This window comes from Saimiri boliviensis, chromosome 15 (genome assembly GCF_048565385.1).
Source record: "Saimiri boliviensis isolate mSaiBol1 chromosome 15, mSaiBol1.pri, whole genome shotgun sequence".
NCBI lineage: Eukaryota > Metazoa > Chordata > Mammalia > Primates > Cebidae > Saimiri > Saimiri boliviensis.
Window position 1 is genome coordinate 66,289,204 of NC_133463.1, and position 26,283 is coordinate 66,315,486.

The 26,283-nt window shown below is 38.8% G+C and overlaps 1 long non-coding RNA gene across 1 annotated transcript in view; it reads right to left on the minus strand.

Annotated features, from left to right (window-relative positions):
• The window catches only part of LOC141581487 (uncharacterized), a 474,675-nt gene that overhangs the window by 367,393 nt on the left and 80,999 nt on the right, over positions 1-26,283 (minus strand). Inside the window, exon 3 of the long non-coding RNA XR_012514157.1 lies at positions 21,187-21,419. This is a non-coding gene — a long non-coding RNA (uncharacterized LOC141581487). The remainder of the gene's footprint in view (positions 1-21,186; positions 21,420-26,283) is intronic.

A 26,283-nucleotide genomic window follows, 5' to 3' on the forward strand; every position in this document is an offset into this window, starting at 1 on the left:
ACCAGTGCTACTTGACACTGAACAAATAAGTCTGTGGCTATATATTAGGAAGCCCATTGTTTTCTCATGCCTAAGCCTCAATTTCCAATAATTCAAAAGTAATGAAATAGGAATTTTAATATTTGTCTGCTTAAATTTTTGTGTCTCCCAGTGAATTCACAACTCAGGCAAGAAACTGGATGACATATTCTATTAAGTTACCTAAAACCCCAACATATTCCATCAGTAATTTTCATGTTATACAGGTTTGTTAATCTGTGCCCCTTAGTTAACCTCTAAACAGCACCATAAAGATGATTTTAAAGAGTGATAATTATATTTCTAATGATGTAGCCCTATTATGATCTCTCCCCTCATAATATCTCCTTATTTTTATCTAGCCATAAGGTATCTTTTATAGACAGCTTTGAGATATGGCTGATGTGTGATCAAGGAGTAACTCTAAGATTATAGAGAGTTTGGCCAAGGGAAAATTTTTAGAAAATAATCAAAAGTAAATTTTACTTCATTTCAAAGTAAAATTTAGACAGTTTTTTTAAGCTATGAGGTTTTATAAAATGAAAGGTAAAACTTCTAAGAAGTAATTAGATATTTTATTTCAGAAACTAGAAGCCTTGGGGCAGGGTTAGGGAGGGAAGCTGAAACATAAATTAAGCATTCTGGAGTGAAAATCCTCCCATATCTAATTTGACAAGGCTTAGAAATACACACATTTTGCACTCAGTGAGTATGGACAAAAGCAAAATCAGGCTTTCACCCAGGTTTGAGGTAGATAAGCAGCAAAGATCAGGAATCCAAAAGTGGATCACCAAGTTTTCAGAGGCTTTATTTTTCTCAGCAGCATTTTTAATGGCTCCTTTCCTCTTTCTTTAGAAGAATCAAAAGTTAGGTAACTAAAATTACATGTTTTGAGGGTCTATTTCAAAGAAAGCCTTTGGCTCTCCATGCATATGGATTTAAGACACGTCATTAACATTTGTACTAAAATATATCCCATTAGGATAGAAATCACACAGGTTTTATGGGTGAACTTTGAGGTTTTCTCATATGCAATGTAGTTTTTTTTTTAAAGAGTTTATCATTGCTAGAATTCCATGTTTGAATCCAAATCATTTTCCAAAAGTAGTTTAACTTGATAGACATCCTTTAAAATATTTCCTGGTAAATGGTCTAATATCCAGAATCTATAAAAAACTTAAAACGATTGAACAAGCAAAAAATATTCCCACTAAAATATGGCCAAAGGACATGAACAGACACTTCTCATAAAAAGACATACAGGCAGCCAACAAACAAACAATAAAAAAGCTCTGCATCATCAATCATCAGAGAAATGCAAAACCACAATGTGGTATCATCTCGTACTGGTCATAATGGCTTCATTAAAAAGTCGAAAAACAATAGATGATGGCAAGACTATACAGAAAAGGGAAAGCTTTTCTTATACACCATTGGTGGGAATGTAAATTAGTTCAGACTCTGTGGAAAGTAGTTTAGAGATATCTCAAATAACTTAGAACTATCATTTGACGCAAGAGTCCCATTACCAGGTATATATCCAAAAGAGAACAAATCATTCTACCAAAAAGACACAAACACTCATATGTTCACTGCAGCACTCTTAACAACAGGAAAGACATAGAATCAGCCTAGGTTCTCATCAACAGTGGACTGGATGAAGAAAGTGTGGTACATATACATTGTGGAATACTACACAGCCATAAAAAAGAATGAAATCATATCCTTCACAGCAACACAGATGTAACTAGAGGCCATTATTTTGAGTGAATTAATGCAGAAACATAAAACCAAATACTGCATATTTTCACTTATAAGTAGGAGCTAAAAGTTGGGTACTCATGGATATAGAGATGGCAACAACAGAAACTGGGGACCTCTTTTGACAGTGAAGAGAGAAAGAGGGGAAAGGGCTGAAAAACTAGCTATGGTGTACTATGCTCAGTACCTGGGTGACAGGATCATTCATAACCCAAACTTCAGTATCATTCATTATACCCAAATAACATACCTGCACATATACCCACTGAATCTAAAATAAAAGTTTAAAAAAATTTCCTCAAGGTTAAACACGAATTTAAAATACCACACAAATTTAAAATACCACACAAATTTAAAATATCACTTTAGTGTCACATGTAATTTACAATATATAATGTTAACAATATAATCAGTTTTCAAAGTGAACAAAAGCTTTGGTGGATAAGACAAAATTTGTGATTCAGGGTAGTAAGAAGTATAGCCTTGTAGTAACATCTCACGTTTTGAAATAGTGTATTTTTTAAAATAAAACATTTTCAATAAAGACATCCTTTTCATCTTCTAAAAGTTTTTAAAACATATTTCATGATATAAAAGGATACATGCCAAAGTGTTCCCATGAATTGATATATCAGTGAGCTGAGACTGAAACAAAATGGTGGGGAGATTTTTAGAAATTTTTCTTTTAGTTAAAAATGTATAGAATCATATTTTTTCAAAAGTTCACACACTGAATTGTATTTTAGAAGCAATTCAAAGTTTCCTAAGAATTTTTAATGTGTTTTTATTGAAGGCTAGATAAAAGAAATCAGTGTTAATCCTATATTGTCATTTCACACCTCTAACTAACATAGGTACACAATCTCTTACCTGAAATTCTTGGGCAATTGCATTTCAGAATTTGGAAATTTGGGGCTTTTGACTAGTATATTAGTCCCTTTTCACACTGCTATAAAGATACTACCCGAGACTGGGTAATTTATAAACAAAAGAGCTTTAATTGACTCATAGTTTCACATGGCTGGAGAAGCCTCAGGAAACTTACAACCATGGCAGAAGGCAAAGGGGAAGCAAGGCACATCTTGCATGGCATCAGGAGAGAGACAGCCAGCGATGGCAACATGCCACACTTCTAAACATCTCTTATGGGAACTCACTCAGTATCATGAGAACTGCATGGGGGAAACTGCCCCCATAAGCTACCTCCTACCAGGTCCCTCTCTCAACACATGCGGATTACAATTCAATATGAGATTTCGGTGGGGACACAGAGCCAAACCATATCAACTAGAAATACAGCACATAAACTGAATGATATAAAACTATTCCATCGGAGCCTAGAATAAAACCCTATAATTAAACACATTCTTGTCTCCACAGTCAAACACACAAAATTCATAATGCTTGCAATTAAGACAACAATAATATTCATATATGTGTGATACATAACGGTTCTAAATAACCTCAGATGAGGTTTTGCCACCAAATGAGTTACAAAACAACTTTGGGTTTTTCATAGTTTGGGGATTTCAGAATTATAAAGAAGAGATTATTGTCTTGTAATAATAAGTATTAACAATAATTATGCCAAGCATTTATATATGTTATTTCATTTCATCCTCTCAGCAACCCTCTTAGGATACAGCTATCATAGTTTTGACTTAAATATAAAGAAACAGAGATAACCTAGCTATTAAGGATAGAACCAGAATTTGAATCCAGGCATTCTGGAACCAGAGCCCATGGGTTTAACTACTATACTTTACTATCTTCCTTTCTAAAGGACGTATTGGCCTCAACAAAGAATCTGACCCCACATATCATTGGTGTTGCCATCAGAAATGACCAAAGCCAATGGCTGTGAACTTGAACAATAACTACATCACATTTTCTCCTGAGACTAAGTCCCCTGCCAACTCTGCCCTCCTCTCCCCTGTACCTAGGGCAAAGGTTGGCATCCAGTGCACCGTGAGTACTACTGATAGCCTAACCAATGCTTTCTTTGGTTCCTCACCCAGAGGTGAGGCCATGGCAGGAGGAGGAAAGTGCAGAGTCCCTTTATGCTCAACTGCAGAATTGCTCCCATCTCTCCCACCCACTTGTGTAGTTCAATATCCCATCATGGATGAATGGTGGGGATGTGTTTGAGCCTGTGCCTCTTCAGGCTCTAGATCAAGAGATACAAATTGTGTTTATTTATCTACACAGGAATAGTCTAAATAACGAATGGCTATTCACTGTGATCTTCAAAATGAGAACACATTGATGTATAAGCATGTAAAACCCACATGTTGCTTAGAAATGAATACTATTGAGGACCATTTTGTCTCGTAAGCAAGATACAGGTATCTATTCAACCTCATTTACGAAGAAAGATAATTCATATGGAAGGCTGGGAGGGGCCTCTTTAAAGAGTTCAAAAGCACATTCTAAAGGTATAGAAGCAAGCAGCTTGATCCTTTTTTGCCAGGCTTCTTTGTAACTCGCAAATAGTCCTTCTTCCAATTTCTATACTCTATAAATCCCCTTTACGTGCCACTTCCATGTTAACCCCCACAAAATAACACTTTTGATCATATCATCTAGAAAACCTTTAGTTGCTTATTTGCTAATATATTTAAATGATCTCCATCCAACAACAACATCTCTCATAAGACATCTCAAATTCTCATGTCTTTGCTCCCATTAGGTCCCTATTCCAGTTAAACAATTCACTGCTCCCTCTACTGGCCTCATATGTAACACCTTGCTTGCTTTCTGGCTGGAATGGTCCTAGCAAAGGTTTACACTTTCCCTGGGGTTCATGGAGGTAGGTCATTGTGACTACTACTACCACTACAGACTGAAGAACCCTGCTTATGGCACTGACTGGCAAAGAGAGACAGGCATGGACACTCCCTGGCCAAACTGAAGGCATGGAGGCTCTCACTTTCCCAGCAATGACTCGAGAGGCTGGTGTGACACAACTCAGAAGTGCAGGGGAGTTAATGCCCAAAGAAGTGAATTGGTCAATAGAACAAAAGAGAAAGGCAACAAGTAGATTTATCTCCCTTCTTTATCCTTCCCTACCATGTGAACTGTTCTGAGACATGGTTCATGGAGGTTCCAGGAAGATACCACACCAGATGCAGGAGCCAGCTGTCCTTGTTATACAACAAGACCAGCCTAGAACATGCCCCCTCATATTTGCACACCTTCCATCTCTGCCTCATGCCCTTTTCTCCCTCTTTTCTGCTTCTCTGATATTGTACCACCCAATAAAGTATTAGCATACAGTTTTTTTTCTCAGATTCCATTTTCTAGGGAAACTGGGCTATGACATGCCCCAAATGTCTTAGCATTCCTTTTTTGCCTTGTCTCTATACTGTTTTCTTGCCTGGTGCCCATCTGCCCCACCACTACCCTCAACAAAATTATAGCCATCCTTCAAGATATGTTATTGGCATCAACATAATTTTGTGATCCTCCAATCAGATATGATTTCTTCTTATTAAAAAATCCCCATTATATTTCATTTGGACTTTTCTATAGTATGTATCTCATTCTGTCAGGTACATTTTTTAATGTCTTATTCCTCCTTTTGGAGGTTGAGCTTCACAAAGGCAGATATTATGTGCTATTAATTTTGGGCATCTTGCCATGCTGTATCTGTATATGAAGGTCTCAGTAAAAATCCTTTTCAAGTATGCTTGTGTTCTACAAGTTGGTCTAGCTTCAGCCCTTCATTCTTAGTCACCCACCCAAAGCTATGCTTTAGCCAGTACAAACAATGAGGACATTCCTAAAATTCACATAATATTTCACACTACTATCTTTGCCACTGCCATTCCAAAAGCATCACTCTCATTTCTTCATGCCCAGAAATTTCTTTAAATCTTTCAAAACTGAAATCATGTGTCAGACATCAATTCTTCTTTGCAGCTTTCACTAACACCCAGACTTCTCCTCCTATAATTTATTAAATGCCAATATAACTCCATTAAAGCCATTGTATTTATTTAGTGGTCAGAAAGCTATTTTTGTAAAGGATCAAATAATAAGTATTTTTTACTTTCCCAGGCTATGCCGTCCTTGTTCCAACTACTCAACTCTGCCATTTTAACATGAAAGGAGACACAGACAATACACAGATGAATGGGCCAATAAACTACAAAAACAGGCAGTGGGTACATTTGGTCCACAGGCCATAGTCTGCCAACTCCTGGAATAATCCACTGCAATTCCTTAAATGCCAATAAGCACTTTATTCTTAGAATCTACAATAATGTTCGGCACTTATTAGGTGCTCGATGAGTATTTGTTGCATAAGTAAATTAAATAACAAATAAAAATGAGTCCTTAAATCTTGACTCTCATATTACTCCCTCTCTGCTTGCACTGTGAACACTCCTTCCTGGGGAAGCAGTAGTTTCTTGCCTCTCTTTCTAAGTGTGGAATTGGCCTGGCAAGATAAAATAGACAGAACTTCACGCCAAGCCCAAAGAACTCGAATTGTTTTTGCCAACTATTTTCTGCCAAAATCTGGAAATAATCTTTTCATTAAAGAAGCCTTAGTAGCTATTGGAATTGTAGCATTTATCTGGTCAGTAAACAATTTTGTTCCTGACTCACTTCCTGTCTGCCTAATAGTTTTCTGGCTGTGAAAGCTATTGTTAAATTACAAAGGACTATTGAAAGCAGGGGTGGAGTTTAGAGGCTGGAGAGGTATACAGCCTCTTCTTTAATTTCTATATTTTTATCCATCTTCTGTTACTGATTTTTCATTCTGTAGTTGACCTTCATCTTTGCCAACTGTTTCACCATCATCTGTTTTTCCCATCAGCTCTTTTGAATCTTTCCAGAGTCTCTAATGCTTCTTTTTCATTTTTGGCTCTTCTAGTACGCAGTCCCTCACTACCAGTGCTGCCCTCGTTTCTTTCATTTCTACTATGCTAAGATTACCATAAACCATAAGTACCCAAGCTTCACAGTCTCCTTTCCTTCTCTCTTTTAAAACCCTCTAGCCCACTTCTGCTGATCTTTGTCCCCACCAACCTCCAGACTTCAAAATTTCTGTATTAAAAAATTTCCCTAAATGCAGATCACAAAATGCAAAAAATAGAAAAATATTATAAAAGAGCAACAGAAAAATAGACAAATAGTAGAGAAAAAATAGAAAAATATTATAAAAGATCAACTGTATCAACAAGTTTAATGGCAAATGAAATGTTTCCGTGTGTGGTTTAAAAACATATGTACTTAATATATTAGGGCATATTAATATGCCAAAGGATTCTCATTTTAAGATCTGTGTTGATACCAAGAGGAAAAAATACACATGGTCATCTGTAAAATGCAAACCTTGCTAAAGATAATATTTAGATGAACTGCAATGGAAACTGGTGGGATAACCAAATACAACAGACTCTTTGGAGGACTGGGGCATGCAACTGAAACAAGCTTTCATTATCTGGCAGGTTTTTCCCAGCCATGGGAAATTCAGTAATTTATGTTAATCAAAGATAGTAGTAGTCAACAGTCCTGTAAATTGCCAGGAAAACCAATTAATTTCAAGCTCCCTAAACCATTCCCATGGTAAGATGTTCTGAACTCATCCATAGGATTCTGAAAGGCTCTAGTTAGAACTGTGATGGAGATGGGAACAGAAACCAAACAGCTCTTTTTTGTAGGATGATATGGAGAAAAAAATCAAAGACCCCTGAACTTCCTTCCTATATGAATATCATAATGGCTGAAGCCACACAGCTCCACCCAGACAAATGCCTGGAAACAGGATAAATCGTTGGCCCATCCCTGAATGCTTGAGGAAGTTCTGACTGCTGCTTGTGAACCACCTCCATAAAGCTTAGAGAATGGATGCAAGTGCCCAGTCTTAAAATAAGTTCAGGGTGGGCAGGGAATAAGAAATAAGTATAAGGAATAAATAGCTTTAAGATTATTAAAGATTTATTAAAGAAATTACATGGTAAAATGCTAAAATAGTAAAAAAAAAAAAAAAATCTACTGTCATAGTATGTGTAAGGCCGGCTGCCTCGCAGAGGTTAAACGGACACATCCATCTCTCTCCGCGTCTGATAACTATGTCATCACCCGAGCTCGTTATCTGGCCTTGCTGCACAGCTTCTCCGCACCCACCTCCGCATACCAGACCCAAGCCCACATTCAGCACTAAATTATGCATTCAACTCCCAGCCCGCTGTTGATAAACCCTGCAGGAAAATTTTTTCTAAAGAAGCCCCATCAGACCCTGCCCGGTAGCAGTCTGCTCTGTATGCCTGCCTACCCATAACCACTAGCTCCAGGCATTTCCTACTTCTTAATAGCCAGTAAGATTGCCTTCACTTTGTTTCCCCAACAGCCAATCAAGGCCCACTTACCCAAAGTCCCACCCGCCTACCAATGGCAACTAGTTGCAGGTACTTCCTGCTTCCTGACAGCCAATAAAATTGCCTTTGCTTTGTTTCCCAATAGCCAACCAATCGCCTTCCCTTCCCATAAAACCCCATGACCTAAGCAGCCAGGTGCCACTTCTCTGGCCCCTTCCTGGACCACAGAACCTCACCAGGGAGCTGAATAAATTAGCTTCTCATTTTCTCATACTTGCCTCAGTTTCCTCATTTTACATCAACAATAAACCTTACAGTATGTATACTATTATAAACAATTAATCTTTTAGGAGGGTCAGGAAGGACATAGTTTAGCACTGGAGAGGAATATGATGAAAGCAAAAACTTCAGGGTGGAGATAGTATTTGAGGTGGATTTAGAGAGCTGGGAATTAGGTTGTGAGAATGAACACGGTAATGAGAGCACACAGAGGGTCAGTAGGGGACCAGAAAGTTTAGAGCTGAAGCTCCATATTATGGAAATGTGGGGACAAGAGAGGAAAGTGAAGTGATATGTACTTGTTGTGTATGGCAAACTGGTACCTGAAACTGTAAGTCATGGGGCTTTTACAAGAAACAGTCTGAAGAGGGGCCAAGATGGTTGACTAGAAACAGCTGTGGTCAGAGGCTCCCACCGAAAAGAATGAAAATGAAGAGCGAATTCTGCACTGGCAACTGAGGTCTCCAGGTTCTCTCACTGGGACTGACTATGCAGTTCGTGCAACCCACAGAGAGTGAGGAAAAGCAGGGTGGTGCATTGGCCCACCTGGGAACAACACAAAGCAAGGGGAGTTCCCACCCCCAGCCAAGAGAAATGGTGAGCGATTGTGCTACCCTGCCCAGGAAACTACCCTTTTTTCAGGGATCTGTGCAGCCCTTCGATCAGGAGATCTCCCTTGTGAGCCCACGCTGCCAGCGCATTGGGTCCCAAGCACAGCGCTGTGCAGATTCTCAGCAGCCACAGGCTGGAGACTAAGACTACCAAGTTCCCAAGGGGAGGGGCAGCCATTTTCACTGCAGCTGCCTGCTCCCTAAGGCAACTGAGCTCCTGGAGTGGGATAGAGGCTCTTGGAGTGGGAAAGAGGTCCAGGCATGATCACTAAGATGACTGTGCTTCTGGGGGAGGGGCGGTAGCCATCACTGCCCCTTCAGTCTGCTATTTTTCCCCTGCCATTTCTGGATGGTTAGTACCCAGGAGGAATTTCCCACAGCACAGCAAAGCAGCTATGGCACATCATGGATAAACTCCCTCTTTAGGCTGGACCCTGACCCATCCCTCCTCACTGGGTGGGGCCTCCCTTCAGGAATTTCAGCAACTCCAGCCAGGGTTTTAGGTACATAACTCTGATCTTCCTGGGACTGAGCCCCTTGGGGGAGGAGTGCCTATGGTCTCCATGGATCAGCAGACTTAACCTTTCCCCTGTGGGCTCTGAGGAATCCGGGCAGTCCAGACAAGTGGGATCCCCCCAGTGCACCACACCTCCTCTGCCAAGGGGCAGCCAGAGTGCTGTGTTAAGTGGCTCCCAGATCCCATGTCTCCTGACTGGGTGGGACCCCCCCAACAGGGATCATCAGACACCTTATACAGGAATATTCCTGCTGGCAACAGGTTGGTGTCTCTCTAGGACAAAGATCCAAGAGGAAGGAGCAGGCTATCTTTGCTATTCTGCAGCCTCCACTGGTGACATCTCCAGGTACGGGAGAGACTCAGGCAAAGAGAGTCTAGAGTGGACCCCCAGGAAACCACAGCAGCCCTACAGAAGAGGGCCCTGAATATTAAAAACAAACAGAATGCAACAACACAACCGTCCCCACAAAAACCCCATCCAAAGCAGCCTCAAAGATTGAAGTCAGATAAACTGACAAAAATGAGAATCAATGAAAAAATGCTGAAAACTCAAAAAGCCAGAGTGCCTCTCCTCCTCCAAATAATCGCAACCCCTCTCCAACAGGGGCACAGAACTAAGTGGAGGCTGAGACGGATGAATTGACAGAAGTAGGATTCAGAAGGTGGGTAAGAACAAACTTCAATAAGCTAAAGGAATATGTTCTAGCTCATTACAAAGAAGCTAATAACTATGATAAAACATTACATGAGCTGTTGACTGAAATAACCAGTTTAGAGAGGAACATAAATGACCTGATGGAGCTGAAAAACACAACACAAGAACTTCACAATGCAACCACAAGTACCAGTAGCCAAATTGACCAAGCAGAGGAAAGGATTTCAGTGCTTGAAGATTATTGTTGAAATAAGACAGGCAGACAACATTAGAGAAAAAAAGAATAAAAAGGAATGAAAAAAAAAAAACCTCCAAGAACTATGGCATTATGTAAAAAGACTGAACCTAAGCTGATTTGAGCACCTGAAAGAGACAGGGAGAATGGAACCAAATTGGAAAACATACTTCAGGATATCCTCCAGGAGAACTTTCCCAAACCAACAAGACAGGCCAAGATTCAAATTAAGGAAATCCGGAGAACCCCAGTAAGACACTCCATGAGAAGATCAACCCCAGACACATAATTATCAGATTCTCCAAGGTCAAAATGAAGGAGAAAATGTTAAGAGTAGCCAGAGAGAAGGGACAGGTCACCTACAAAGGGAAGTCCGTAAGATTAACAACAGACCTCTTAGCAGAAACTCTACAAGCCAGAAGAGATTGGGGGCCAATATTCAACATTCTTTTAAAAAAATAATTTTCAAACCAGAATTCTATAGCTGGCCAAACTAAGCCTCTAAAGTGAAGGAGAAAGAAAAACTTTTCAGATAAGCAAATGCTGTGGAAATTTATTACCACCAGGTCTGCCTTGCAAGAGCTCCTGAAGGAAACACTAAATATGGAAAGGAAAAGCCATTACTAGCCAATGCAAAAACACACAGAACTACAAAGACCAATGATACTATGAAGCAACTATATCAACAAGTCTGCAAAATAATCAGCTAGCATCATGATGACAGAATCAAATTCACACATAACAATATTAGCCTTAAATGTAAATGGGCTAAATACCCCAAATAAAAGACACAGAATGACAAGCTGCACAGTCAAGATCTATCAGCATACTATATTCAAGAGACCAATCTCACATGCAAAGACTAGACTCAAAATAAAAGAATGGAGAAAAATTTACCAAGCAAATGGAAAACAGAAAAAAGCAGGGGTTGCAATCCTGGTCTCTGAAAAAACAGATTTTAAACCGACAAAGGTCAAAAATGACAAGGAAGGGCATTACATAATGGTAAAGGAGTCAATTCAACAAGAAGAGCTAACTATCCTAAATATGTATGCACACAATACAAGAGCATGTAGATTCATAAAACAAGTTCTTAGAGGCCTGCAAAGAGACTTAGACTCCCACACAATAATAGTGGGAGAATTTAACACTCCACTGTCAATATTAAACAGATCAGTGAGACTGAAAATTAACAAAGATATTCTGGACTTGAACTCAGCTCTGGGTCAAGTGAACCTGACAGATATCTACAGAACTCTTCACCCAAAACAAGAGAATATACATTCTTCTCAGCACTACATGGCGCTTGCTCTAAAACTGGTAACATATTTGGAAGTAAATCACTCCTCAACAAATGTGAAGAACTGAAATCACAACTGTCTCTCACACCACAGCACAATCAAATTAGAACTCAAGATTAAGAAACTCACTCAAAACCACACAACTACATGAAAATTGAACAGAAAAATTAAGGCAGAAATCAAGAAGTTATTTGAAGCCAATGAGAAAAAAAGAGGCAACCAACAGAATCTCTGGGATGCAGCTAAAGCAGTGTTAAGAGGGAAATTAATAGCATTAAATACTCACATCGAAAAGCTAGAAAGACCTCAAATTGACACCCTAACTTCACAGCTAAAAGAACTAGAGAACTAAGAGCAAACAAAGCCCAAAGCTAGCAGAAAACAAGAAATAACCAAGATCAGAGTGGAATAAAAGGAGACAGAGTCAGGAAAAAAAAACCCTTTAAAGAAAATCAGTGAATCTAGGAGCTGTTTTTTTGAAAAAATAAAATAAATAGACTACTAGCTAGACTAATAAAGAAGAAAAGAAAGAAGAATCAAATAGACATAATGAAAAATGATAAAGGGGATATCACCACTTAACCACAAAGAAATACAAGCAACAACCAGAGAATACTATAAACACCTCTATGCAAACAAACAAGAAAATCTAGAAGAAATGGATAAATTCCTGGACACATACACCCTCCCAAGACTAAATCAGGAAGAAGCTGAATCCCTGAATAGACCAATAACAAGTTCTGAAATAGAGGCAGTAATTAATAGCCCATCAATCAAAAAAAGCCCAAGACTGGATGGATTCACAGTTGAATTCTACCAGAGGTACAAAGAGGAGCTGGTACCATTTCTTCTGAAACTATTCCAAACAATGGAAAAAGAGGAACTTTTCCGTAACTCATTTTAGGAGGCCAGCATCATCCTGATACAAAATCCTGGCAGAGATACAACAAAAAAGGAAAACTTCAAATCAATATCCCTGACAAATATTGACACAAAAATCCTCAGTAAAATACTGGCAAATGGAATCCAGCAGCACATCAAAAAGTTCATCCACTACAATCAATTGGCTTCATCCGCAGGATGCAAGGCTGGTTCAACATACACAAATGAATAAATGTAACTTATTATATAAACAGAAGTAAAAACAAAAACCACATGATTATCTCAATAGACACAGAAAAGGTCTATAATAAATTCAACATCCCTTCATGTTAAAAACTCTCAACAAACTAGTTGTTATTGGAACATATCTTAAAATAATAAGAGCCATTTACGACAAATGCATAGCCAATATCATACTGAACAGGCAAAAGCTGGAAGCATTCCTCTTAAAAACCAGCACAAGACAAGGATGCCCTCTCTCAGCACTCCTATTCAACATAGCTTTGGAAGTTCTGGCCAGGGCAATGAAACAAGAGAAGGAAATAAAGGTATTCAAATAGGGATATAGGAGGTCAAACTGTCTCTGTTTGCAGATGACATGATCTTATACCTAGATAACCTCATAATCTCATCCCAAAAGCTTCTTAAGCTGATAAGCAACTTCAGCAAAGTCTCAGGATACAAAATCAATGTGCAAAAATCACAACCATTCCTATACACCAACAATAGACATGCAGAGAGCCAAATCATGAATGACCTCTCACTCACAATTGCTACATACAGAATAGAATACCTAGGAATACAGCTAACAAGAGACGTTAAAGATCTCTACAAGAAGAACTATAAACCACTGCTCAAAGAAATCAGAGATGACACAAACAAATTGAAAAACATTCCATGCTCATTGATAGAAAGTATCAGTATCATTAAAATAACCATACTGCCAAAACAATTCATAGATTCAATGCTATTTCTATTAAATTACCATTGACATTTTTATTAGTTTATTTTCATGCTGCTGATAAAGACACGGGAATTGTGAAAGTTATAGTTCGAGATGAGATTTCAGTGGGGACACAGCCAAACTGTATCATTTCACCTCTGGCCCCCTCAAATCTCATGTCCTCACATTTCCAAACCAATCATGCCTTCTCAACAGTTCTTCAAGGTCTTAACTCATTTCAGCATGAACTCAAAAGCCCACAGTCCAAAGTAATATCTGAGACAAGGCAAGTCCCTTCTACCTATGAGCCTGCAAAATCAAAAGCAAGTTAGTTACTTCCTAGATACAATGAGGATATAGGCATTGGGTAAATACAGCCATTCCAAATGGAAGAAATTGGCCAAAATAAGGGGTTACAGGCCCCATGCAAGTTTGAAACCCAGCAGGGCAGTCAAATCTTAAAGCTCCAAAATGATCTCCTTTGGCTCCATGCCTTATATCTGGATCATGCTGATGCAAAGAAGTGGGTTCCCATGGTTTTGGGCAGCTCTGCCCCTGTGGCTTTTCAGGGCATAGCCTCCTCCCTGAATGCTTTCACGGGTTGGCAGTGCCTGTGGCTTTTCCAGGTGCACAGTGTAAGCTGTCAGTGGATCTACCATTCTGGGGTCTGGAAGACAGTGGCCCTCTTCTCACAACTCCACTAGTGGTGCTCCAGTAGGGACCCTGTGTGAGGGCTCCAACCCCATATTTCTCTTCCACATTGCCCTAGCAGAGGTTCTCCATGAGGGCCCTGCTCCAATAGCAAAATTCTTCCTGGACATCCAGGCATTCCCATACATACTCTGAAATCGAGGCAGAGGTTTCTCAAACCCCAATTCTTGACTTCTGTGCACTTGAAGCCTCAACACCATGTAGAAGCTGTCAAAGCTTTGGGCTTGCACCCTCTAAAGCCACAGCCCAAGCTCTATGTTGGTCCCTTTTAGTCATAGCTGGAGTGGCTGGGATGCAGGTACCAAGTCTCTAGGCTACAAACAGCATGGGGACCCTAGGCCTGGCCCCAAAACCATATTTTCCTCCTATACTTCCTGGCTGGTGTGGGAGGGGCTGCTGTGAAGTCCTTTGATATGCCTGGAAAGACTTACCCCATTGTCTTAGGATTCACATCTGGATCCTCATTACTTATGCAAATTTCTGCAGCTGGTTTGAATTTCTCCTAAGAAGATAGGATTGTCTTTTCTATTGCATGTTAGACTGCAAATTTTCTGAGCTTTTATGCTCTGCTTCTATTATAAAACCGAATGCCTTTAGCAGCACTCAAGTCATATCTTGAATGCTTAGCTGCTTAGAAATTTCTTCCACCAGATACCCCAAATCATCTCTCTCAAGTTCAAAGTACACAAATCTCTAGGGCAGGGCAGGGCAAAATGCTGCTGTTCTCTTTGCTAAAACATAACAAGACCCACGTAACAGAGATGGATAGAGAACACAAACCATCAATTGTCATTTTGTAAGTTCTGTGTGAAATCATTAAATTCTTTACATCAATTCCTTGAAAGAGAAAAGGTAAACTTGAGGATTGCTGATATTTCTTTTAATTTTATTAATCTATGACTCTAAGACTCCTAATCTGTTTAATGTAAAATTAAATAATTGAAATCTAAATATTTATATTCCACAGGCCATAATTCCAAATGACAGGCTATGACCTTTAAGGCTTTTTTGTTTTTGAGTGGTTTAAAAAAATACTGAGTATTGAACGCATAAATGCACTTAGCTTTAAAATGAATATTTTAAGCAAATCAAATGTGTATCAAAAGAGAAATGACTACAACAGAGAATAAGATGTGGTCTATGTATTAATTGAAAGATCTGAATGGTGTATCAGTATGTAAATAACATGCAATCATGTAGAGTAAAAGTAAATTGCAGAATATATATAGTATGATCCCATTTATGTAGTAAAGGAAAACCTACAAGTAATACTATATGTGTTCTATGAAAAGCACACACAAACATGGATATTAAAGGGCATGGATACCACTCATAAGGGATATTTCTTGATGACAGGAGTAAAGAACTAAAATTAGTAGTGCAAATTAGTAGTAGTGAATATAGTAAAGATATATTACTTTATCTGTAATGTAATATTTAAAAAAGAAACATATTATTTGGGTGATTAAAAAATTGAAATAAGGGAAAATCAAACAGAAAAGCATAACACGCAGAATAGTGGACTAGGAATCAGGGCTGAAACTCCAAATGTGACTCCGTCAATAACTAACCATTTAGCATAAAAACTCATTTATTCTCTGAGTATCAGTTTTCTACCTCAACTAAAGCATAAGGGCATCAGCCAAGAGGATCACTAAAGTTCGAAGTTTTCAGACATTGAGATGTTTTTCAATTGTTGTTGATATTTCATAGGACAGTGAGCAAATAACCAATGATATTTAGCACAAATGTCAGAACTTCAGTGGGTGAAAAAGCACAGTGACCTAAACTGCCAGGACACTTCAATACTGTTTAGTGATTTAGAAAGGTTAAGCTCCCCCAAGTAACACATTTGGTTCGAATTCTAGAATAGAGATGCCTACTTGGGTTTTCCCGCTCAGGGCAACCTGAATCTGGTCTCTAACTACATGATCTAATTCCTCCAAGCATCTATGTGTGAAAACACCTACGTGGGTATTTCACTCCAGATTTTAATAAAGATGACTACAGGATTTGTTGAAAATGAAAAAATCTATACTCTGGAATGAGAACGATCTGCAATTTAATCTCCATATTTAAATGTCAATCTAAAAACAATACACAACAGATTCTAGCAATGATCTGGTTTCTCCTCACCAGGAGAGCTGATGGTAACTCTTGACTATAATGGCTAAGAAAAGAGCCTCTAGGCTGGTCTTATCCTGAGCTTCCTTCATATTTTCCACGTTGTTCTCCTATCCCCAAATCTACTCTGGGATGTCCACTTCTTGTAAAATGTTAGTTTACACTAAGTCTTAGCCTTACATGAGGGTTTTGCTTGATTTCAACATTCCTTTGCCAAAATGCACCATTGCTACCCTCAGTCTCTTACTTGAACATTCTTTCTGTACCTAATACAGTCTTGCAAGAATGCTGATTCTGTGACAACCCATTTTACTCCAGTGTCCATGGGAAAAATTTTAAAGTCAGTTTGTCGGGATAAGCATTTTTTCCCTTTTTGAGTGCAAATTGAAATAAATTTTCTCTTTGTACAATGATATGCCACTTCCTGTATATAGCAGGAATTCATATTTCCATTCTCATCCTCTCAGTAATAGGGTCTTCAAACTTTCGTTCAGCATATGGCCACAAAATTAAAAATTACACATGCTATCTTCCCTTACAGCTAAATATGGCATGTGACTAATTTCAGGTCAACAGAATGCAAGTGTGATATGTGCAATTTCCAAGTTATGGCCCTAAAGGGAAGGTGTGTGCCCTTCACTTCTCATTTTTTCATTCCAGTAACTAAAATATGATGACAAATCATCTCCAGTCATGTGGATGGAAGCAATACCTAGGGATGTCAGAGGAACAAGAAAGAGGTCTGAATTACCACCCCTTGGAACAGCCCTGGTCTGCTTCTCTTCAGATTTATGTAAAATGGAAACCATGTTCTATTCCATTGCTTAAGCCAAAGTTATTTTGGGTCTTGTCAGAGCTATGAAGCAATGTACTAATGAACAGAATCTGGTACTTATAGTGGGATAATGGCATAACACAACTGAACGTATATGACACATTGGCTTAATGGTTTGGCAGTGAGTGTCAAGGACAGAAGAAATTCAGGCTAAAATCTGAATTGCAAAACATTTGATAAAAACACTGCTTTCATTTCCTATGGCTGCTCTCTAAAACTACCACAACTTAAATGGGTTAAACCAACAGAAATTTATTACCGTACAGTTTTGGAGGTCAGAAACCCTAAATGGATCTTATAGGACTAAAAACTAAGTTGTCATCATGGCTATGCTCTGTTCAGTAGGCTCTAGGGGAGACTCATTTCCTTTCTTTTTTCCAGCTTCTAGGGCTGTCTGCGTTTCTTGGATCATGGCCCCTTCCTCCATCTGCAAAGCCAGCAACAGCAGGTCAAATCCTTCTCACATCAAATTGCTTTGACCTCTTCTTTTGTCTCTTTCATCTGCCTTTAAAAACCAATATGATTTTGATGAAGCCACTTAGATAGTCCAGAATAAAGTCAACTATATGATCTTGAAGTCAGCTGATTATTAACCTTAATTGTATCTGCTACTTCAATTCTTCTTTGCCATGTAATGTATATATTCACAGGTCCTGGAGATTAGGGCATGGACATCTTTAGGTGAGGGGGTTGGGGGTTATTATTCTGCCTATCACAACGTCTCCTGTGATAATTTGGACATAAGAACCCAGGCTAACTGAGTCCACTTGAAGAATGTATTGAATTTTATTCAGAATATCAGTGCAGGATATTGTTGACTGCTTCTTGTCATTTTTAGCAAATTCCAGCTAGAGTCAGCCTACTTAAAAGTAGAGATGGAAGGAAATCAGTTCCTTTTGCATAGATACAGTTTTTTTTTTCTTTTTCTTATTTTGGGGGCATGGGGTGGGGAAGGGTCTAGATAGTTAGAATTCTACAGGGTTGGAAAGTTGACAGCTTCTCTATTCTGAAGCAGCAGCCTTAGCTAGAGATAAGACTATAGCCTAGCCCTAGGCTTTGCTCAAGCACTTCCCAGTAAGTGTTCTCTGCCAGACAATGGGAGGGGGCACAGAGGCACAAATCAGACTTAGGATCTTTTCTTCCCCTCTGGATCTATTCTTTAATGTCCTTAGCTACCTTCAAAAAAAAAAAAAAAGTCCCATTGAGAATGGGCAGCACACAGAGGACAGAAAATAAAAGATTGAAATCTTTATGCTTAAGAAGTGCCTTGGATGAGACCATTGGCTGTTATTACTGTCCTATAGAATTGATTAGTTAATAGATCAGCAATTGACTAGGATTTTTAGGAAATTACATGGCTGAATGAATGGGAAACCTAGCTGACCAAAGCCTGATGTTGCTACACACCTAATACACCTATAGATCTTTGAACTTGCACCGAAAGAATGTGGTTTGGTCCCCAGGAAGGATATCCTCTCCTGTGTCCACTTCCGATGTAGTGAAGGGGCAATGGACAAGAAAAAATTTCCAGAGGAAAAAGCAAGGGGTTGAAGGGGGAGGGAGTAATATGAGGGTAAGGCAAGTTGAGGCCCTGCCCTCAGAAAAATTAAGGTAGTGCAGAAACAGTCAGTAATCAAGACACTATGTGAATACAATATTTTAAAGAATCAGTGCAAAATATCATGGATGAATAAAATAGCAAAATTTTTAATACTAACATGATCTGTAACAGTGCCATAGGAAGCCACACATCAGATCCTGAGACAAAAAGGAAAATCATCAATACAATCCTATCTTTATTAAACAATGTTATTTTGTTCACCATAGATCCTTTACATTCATGTTGTTTGTTTAAAATATATCATTAAATTTGTTTTATTAAGTCACTTTGTGCCCCCTTAACTTTTATTCCTGAGACAAGAACATTTTTGACCTACCTGATGCTTTATAATTTGGGTCCTAGGACAGATACAGATATGAATTCAGAAAGTTCTGCCCAGAGAATGCCAGGGATGCCAGGTGAGCTAAAGAAGGAATTTACTCCACTGCTAGGGAAACGAGTTATTATGGGCTTAATTGTACTCCTCACCCCTCGCCAAAATCTTATGTGGAAGCTCTAACCCCTAGTATCTCAGAAAGGAACTTTATATTTTGGAGATAAGGCCTTTAAAGAAGTGAATAAGTTAAAATGAGGCCACTAGGGGAGTCCCTAATCCAAAGTGACTGGTCTTACTAGAAGAGGGAAAGACAGCAGGGTCGTGCAGAGGAAAAACCAGGTGAGGACACAGCGAGCACGTAACCATCTGCATGCCAAGAAGAGGCCTCAGAGGAAACCACACCTGCTGACAGTGAGATCATGGACTTATAGCCTCCAGAACTGTGAGAACACTAATTTATGTTATTGAAGCCACTTGGTTTGTAGTAGTTTCTTATAGCAGCTCTGGCAGACCTAATGCAGGAGACTTTGGTATTCCTGCACATCAGCACTTGATCATTGTTATAAAGTGAGTGCTGCCTCTTCAGACTCTTCTTCTTTCTAACTTGGGGGCTTTTTACTTTTGTTTGTATGTTTTAATTGCAACTAGACAGCTCCTGCTCTGCTGTTTTACACTGGGGAGCGGTCAAATAACTAGTCTTCTAGGTTATAGTTCCCTGAATTACGAGGAGCCACTCCTAGTTCTAGTGAAGGTCTATGTATCACCTGCAGATCTGGGGCTTTGAGCTGGATGTAGTAACTGGCATGCAACCCTTGGGGAAGGGTGTGTGTTTTAGGGGCAGAAAGAAGGATACATAAGACTACTAGCGTGGCCAAAGGAACTGACAGGTACAGAATTACTACTGTCTCCAATATCTACTTTCTCTTTGTTCATTAGTAATTGAATCCCAAAATCTCAGCTGTGCAGATGGCCATCCAGGCAAAAACAACAAAAGCAAAAATCTTAAGTGGGACTCTACATTAATTGTGAGCCAGAGGAATTGAGTGGAAGAGATGTGTGCACCTGCAGATTCATGTCCTAAAAGGGAAGTGGTACATCCATTCCTCTCTTTCTTCATCAGCCTGTTCCAAATGTCAACATTGTGATGAGCCATTTTCAACCACAGATAAAGGCTGCACCCACCGAAACCACAGTTGTTTCTGTCACCCAATTTACCCCAGCAATTTTAGATAAGAACACATAATGAGGAAACATTCATGGCTATGTCCCTGAGTCTGCAAGAAAATAGATACTACTAGATACTACTGTCCTCTGGGCTTAATTTAAGCAATTTTGGAAATTCAAGTTTTGTTGAATATAAAGTGATTAAACAGTTTGGGAAATTAGATTATCAGCTTAGTAACTGTTATACCACAAATAATCCAAAATCATTCTTTCTTCTCACATAATATTTCAAGTAGAAGTTGCAGGGTTTTTAGGGTGGCATCAAAACATCTAAGGCAAAAGCCTCTTCTCTTTTGTAGCTTTGCCATTCCAAATTTGTATTTCTAGCCCTGACCCATCTCCTGAGCTTGAGAGTCATTTATCTTCATTGCCTAATCAATGCCTCCACTTGGGTATCTGAAAAAAATCTCAAACTAGTTTCTAGAACAGAATCCTTAGTTTTTTCCTCTAAACCATAGCTCCCGTCTTTTACATGTCAGCAAATGCACCACGACTCACCTAGTTGTTCAAATGCACGACGACTCACCTAGTTGTTCAAATTCAACAGCTCAGACCAAAATTCTGGGAATCACCCAAGACAATTTTTGTTAACTTGAAAACATATCCCAAATCTGACCACTTCCCATCATCTTCATTGTTCTCTATCGTCCAGACCGCCATTTTCCCTGAATTACAAAATCACAGGAACAGCCTAACTGTACTCCCCTTACTTTTAGATGGTACAGTTCATCCCCCGCACAGAGGCTACACTGTATTGATATTCCATTGCTCCTATAACAAACTGCCACCAACTTTGTGGTTCAAACAATATAAATTCATCATCTTACTCTTTCGTAGGTCAGAAGTCCAACTTGACTCTCACTGGGCTCCATTATTTTCTAGAGGTGCCAGCGTGGAATTCCTGCTCCCTTCTGCAGGCCATCCATACTCCAGGGCTCAAAGCCCCATTCTTCCGGCTTCAAAGCTAGGCCAGTGGTAGACTGAATTCTCCTGGTATCACTTTAACCTTTCCCACCACCTTCTTCCACTTTTAAGGATTTTTTTATTCCATTGTAATCACCTGCAAAATCCAAAACAGTATCTTTAAGACTCGCTGATTAGCAACCTTACTTCCATCTGAAATTTTCATTCTCCTTGAACATGGGATGTATTCACAGTTCCAGAGACTAGGGTATGGGCATTTTTAAAGGAATGTCATTCATCCTATCATGCAATGTAATTTTTTTTTTTTTTTTTTGAGATGGAGTCTCATTCTGTTACCCAGGCTGGAATGTAATGGTGCCATCTCGGCTCTTGCAACCTCCACCTCCCAGGTTCAAGTGATTCTCCTGACTCAGCCTCCTGAGTAGCTGGGATTACAGGCAGGTGCCGCCATGCCCAGCTAATTTTTTGTATTTTTAGTAGAGACATGGTTTCGTCATGTTGATCAGGATGGTATCAAGCTCCAATCTCAGGTGATCACCCATCTTGGCCTCCCAAAGTGCTGGGAGGCATGAGCCACTGTCCCCGGCCACACAGTGTAATTATTAAGCATGTAAATCAGATCTTATTTCCCCACTCTCTTTTAGGCTCTCCATTGCCTTTTCATCCACACCTGAAACAAAATCTAACATCCAAGCAAATAGGCCTTTCAGGAGCTGCCCACTTCTACTCTCTCATTCTATTCCTCAGCACTGTCTCCCCATTCATTTCTACACAGTCTCACCAATTTTATTGCTGTTTCCCAGAATGCCAAGTTCATTCCCACCTCAGAGCCTTTCAATATTCTCTTTTTTCTGCCAGGAACTTTTCCCCTAGATATCTCTCTATGGTCGACACCCTCATTTCATTCATGTCTCTACCCAAAGAGTATTTCCTCAGAAAAGCCATCCCTGATCATTATCTGTCACTGTCACTCATTATATCTGGTGTCAGGCATTATGGTACCAGCATATCAACCTTACTGTGAGATATTGTTATTCATTGATGCCACTATTTATTTGTTCATTTATTCACTGTCTCTACCACAGAATGCAAGCTCCATGAGGATAGGAAATTTGCCTTTTTCTCTGTTTCATCTACAGTACCTAATGGGTGTCCACACCAAATGAGTGAATAAAATGGTTGAATGTAAGGAAAAAGTAGCCTATATACTCAACATTTTTACCTGGTCTCAAACACTGAAATAACCCAACTGCTCTTCTGCAAGAGATGAACCATTTAGATTCAGAACAACCTAGGCAGAATTCCACACTTAAGCCTCACTCAGTCCTATTTGCAATGCAATTGAAAGCCAGGGATTTGTTCCATTTTATTCTTTGTGTGTCTTGGTTTTCAAATGAGGTGTTTAATTCCAGCCGGCATGCTGAGCATGTGCAGACTCTGTGTTGAGCCTCCCGTTCCACCTTGGGGATTCTCACACAAAGCAGAACAGCATTATTAATCCACTCTCTACAGATGCTGCAGTCACACCTTGCAGATTGTCAAAGAGAAATGACAGATGTGCAGTGCCTAGCAGCCTTGAAAGTCAACCTATGGGGTTCTGGAATTATGGCTTTCAGAAAAGTCATTATTGATCAAGTAAACTTTCCAGCTCAGGGAAAGTGATGGCCTGAGGAAAACAACATAGTTTCAGAACACAGCAGGCTTGATCTGGATTGTTCTTAACATTCTGAACTTAAGCATCTCAATTCAAAAAAGTGTATATAGAGAATCTTCCATGAACCAGAGCTTATGCCAAGGACCACAGCATTCAAAACAGAAAGAAACACTGTCTTTGTTCTTTGAACTCTCACACCCATGGTAGTGAAATTGTGATTCACACTAAAGTCCACAGATGTGTCCAGAATGTGTCTCTTTGAAACTTAGAAAAATTGCCCTGTCTTCCAATCACCGCTTAAAATATCACTGGTGAACTTTGACATTTGCTATTGAAAACAGAAAAACAGCCACTATCAGAATTTCTATTTATTATTTTTATTTTGTACCATGGTTATGGAGTAGGTTTGTGGAACAGGATTAAATTCCCTGATCGTGTAACCAACAAACAAAATAATGGCAGAGGTTGTTGTCATCTTTATCTAGATTTTTTTTTTCATACAGTTTCATACTAGTTTGAGAGTCTGTATTCTGGCCACCGAGTCTTGACTGAATGTATCTAAAACCCACCTGCTTTTCCTTTTCGAACTCTTCTCCTGAGACTTATCTGCATCTTCAATACTTAATGCCTGCCTCAAGTCTTGGCCACTTTGGGATTTCTGGTCACTTACAAATGACCACTATTTGCAACCTTGAACACAAGATTTCTAAACCACTCAGCTGGCACACCAGTGGCACAACTCCTGCCTGGATTTCTGCCCACATCCTGCATATAGAACCCTCTTCTATTGCTATCAGAGTCACAGACTGATAGCCATAGAGGTGGTAAAGTGAAACTGGGCTCTCTTAAGAGATCAGCCTAGCTTCAGATTCCTTCTGCTAGACACACTGACATTTTCTGAATAACTGAAATTTGAGCTTTGAAGATGGAAGAATTTTGTCTGAATCTCTTCAGAAGAAATCATGTGCTATTACACATGGTAGAAACTCATTTTATTAAATAAAATGTAACTAAGTTACTTTGGAAGATAACTATATTAAATGACAAAAGCAACTGATTCACTTTTCACCCTGGAAACCTATTTCTGAGTATTCGATGCAGGTCTCAAATCAAGAAAAATATATTTGACATTAGTGTTTCACAGGACAGATGAAAAACATAGATGAATTGATAGATTATGTTGTTGATGATGAAGATAGGTAGGTAGACAGACAGACAGACAGATAGATGATTGATTGATTGATAGATAAACTGAGAACTGAGCTCCCAAAGGAAGTCTAGAAGAAGACAGGAACATCAGCCAAGAGGACATACATTTCGTCCACCTAAGAAAATTCTCAGCTTGGCTTCTCTGAAAGAAATGAGATAGTAAAACACTAAGAAAATCTTTAAAAGGAAGATCCGATCCTTTACATTGTTTTTGGCAATAAAAACACTGAGCTTTCAGAGATTAGCAAAACAGCCAAGCAATGACCTGAAGTTTCAGGTCACTAGAAGATGCTGACTTAGACATAATCATATTAATGCTTTGTTCATGGACTTCCAAGCGAATGCACATACAACTGACAGGTTCAGAATTCAGTCTTTTAAATAAGCATTGCTTAAAAGTGATATCTTAACCCATTTTAATTTTTTTTTTTCTTAACCATTTGCATCTCTATGTTCTCCTAGTAAAAGAAGTGTGGTGGCCCTATAGCAAGTATGTTTTGCAGCTTTTGTGTTTGGAGAATGTGAAGGGAGAACAAGAAAGCTAGTGTTTACTGAGTTTTTCCTATGTGTCAATTATGTCATGTATATTAAATCTCATCATTACTAATATCTAGTATTTTTCTGATAATCTAGTTGTAGAAACAAGAAGCCTGAAACTCAGTGAGTTTTCTAATATCACATGGCTGGGGTTTAAACTCAGGTATGTCTGCCTCTTGAGATCAAACTCTTACCAATATACTAGTTGCTGAAGAACTTGATGTTTAAAGAAAGGGAAAAGGAAAATTACAGGGAGAGGGAAAGTGTAGAGCTGCAGTCAAACTCCACTTGTGCCAGATCTCATAGTTCAAATGCATAGCAGCATAGGATCACCTGTCTGGCCTGTGGCAGAGTGCAGGTAGTAAACAGACCTAAGGAATCCTGACATATAAAGAGCTTTGGTGATCAACGAGTTCAGAACCTTTATCTTAAAGTTAAGGAAACCAAAACTGAGAAGGCTCCTTGTCCAAGGTTATATTTGATTTTTGACAATTTTTCAACATCAGAGTTAAACCTAGAATCCATAAATCTTAATTCTTAGTTCTAAACTCATTCCATTATTCCATTCATTCTACTTGAGAAGGAATTCTCAGACATGGGACCTGCAATCATTTCCTATGGAGATCAAAATCAAGTGCAGAAGAAAAGATTTGAGCCTGCGACCTGAGATTACTCAGAAATCCTAACATTTATTCAAAGCAATGAGTCCTTTGAGGAGACTCTTTCTTATTACAGCAAACCATAAATTTAAATTGCAACCAAAAGAAAATAATTTCACCCTTAATCCCAAATTTATCTTCTTTGCATAAAGAACATGGATTAAGGGACAGTATTTACTTGCTGTGTTGTCTTAAGTCACTAAACTTCTCTGAGCTACATTTTAATTATCTATAAAATGAGGATAGTAATAATACAGAGGTTCCTCATTATCTCAATTTTATTATCTGAGTCTGCACCATAATGAGACTGCACAAGAAATCAAAAGCCATCATAACATGAAAATATCCTCTAATGCTCTAATGAGTTGCTCATTTATAAAATTAGTCTGCTCTCCACATCCCTTCTCTTTTAAGATTTGTATTTATCTCTAACCATTAAATCGATGCCTTTGATCATTAGTCTATAAATATCTTACAAATCCTTTGGCAAGCAAAACTGTAAATCTCAGAAAAATTTCAGAATCCTGAACACTGAATGAAAGCACTGGAGAACAGTATGAAGTCACACACAAAGCAATGGACATTGAAGGATCTGGCCTAGTTAGGCACCTCAAAACGACAGAAGAGAGAAAAAGTAAGGTTGGTGACAGGGCAGGAGTTAAAAAAAATTTTGAATATCAAAATAATAATAAAAGTCCTTGGGAAAGCTGATTAAACCTTGAATATTTCTCAAAAGTGACCTTTGATGATTCTTGGAAAGTTAATTAAACATAAAAGGATGTTGCATTATGTTCTCATTTATAGTTTTGCCAGAAATCATGTTTTTTTAAAAAAAACTTCATTATTTTCAGTAACTATGCCTCGTTGTCATTATAATCAAAATTTTTACACTTATGAAAAATATATTATTTTCATTACCTTTACTTTTTAAAGAAAAAGTC